The 789-nt window shown below is 38.8% G+C and overlaps 1 non-coding gene across 1 annotated transcript; it reads right to left on the bottom strand.

Annotated features, from left to right (window-relative positions):
• Positions 1–397: 397 nt before the first annotated feature.
• On the bottom strand, positions 398–505 carry LOC114027539. The gene has a single exon (XR_003567270.1). It is a non-coding gene; the product is annotated as a U6 spliceosomal RNA (small nuclear RNA).
• Between the last annotated feature and the right edge of the window lie 284 nt (positions 506–789).

Consider the following 789-nt stretch of genomic DNA (forward strand, 5'->3'; position numbering starts at 1 on the left):
TTATGAGGTGTTCAGGGTTTGCAGTAGAGAAGAAAATGAACAGGTGGTTTGGTTGAGTTCTTTTCACCAGCTGATGCTAGTGATTCTCCCACCTGCCCAGCCTGGCTGTTACTTTGGATACAGAGGAAGAGAGTAGGGGTAAGGAGAAGTTTTCTGGGGAGGATAAAAGTTGAAAAAATTCTGCCAGAAGTATATTTATTTTTTTCATTTTATTTAAATTGAATTAACTCATTCTCCCTTTTTCCTTCCCATCTTAAGAAGTACTTATTATTTTTTTTCCTAGCTCCAGAAAATAATCCTTTAGTAGCTTGATTGGTATGTCACTGGAAAAGAAAATTAATTTAGGTAGTACTATCGTTTTTGTTATATTGGTATGGCGTACCCATGAGCAATTAATTAAAATATGGAATGCATCACAAATTTGCATGTCATCCGTGTGCAGGGGCCATGCTAATCTCCATATCATTCCAATTTTAGTATATGATGCGCTGCTGAAGCAAGCACCCTGCTGTCAGAAGATCTACATTTGAATTCTGACTCTATTATTTACTATCTAGATTATTTAGGGAAAGTGATTTCACAGTCCATTCAAAATCAATCCAATGGAATCCATTAGGTATCTACTACTTGCAGCCTATGGCAGGCCTTGGGGATAGAAGGGCAAAACAGAAAAACAGTCCTCACCGGGGATGTCCCGGCAAATGTTCCGGCAAAAACTGTCTTGGGGAAGGGGAAAGGTCTGCAAGACACACTTTTAAGTTTAATGGGCATTGCTAACATTATCGCCAT

The sequence above is a fragment of the Vombatus ursinus genome, unplaced genomic scaffold (assembly GCF_900497805.2).
Source record: "Vombatus ursinus unplaced genomic scaffold, bare-nosed wombat genome assembly UNPS02014861.1, whole genome shotgun sequence".
NCBI classification, from domain to species: Eukaryota; Metazoa; Chordata; class Mammalia; order Diprotodontia; family Vombatidae; genus Vombatus; species Vombatus ursinus.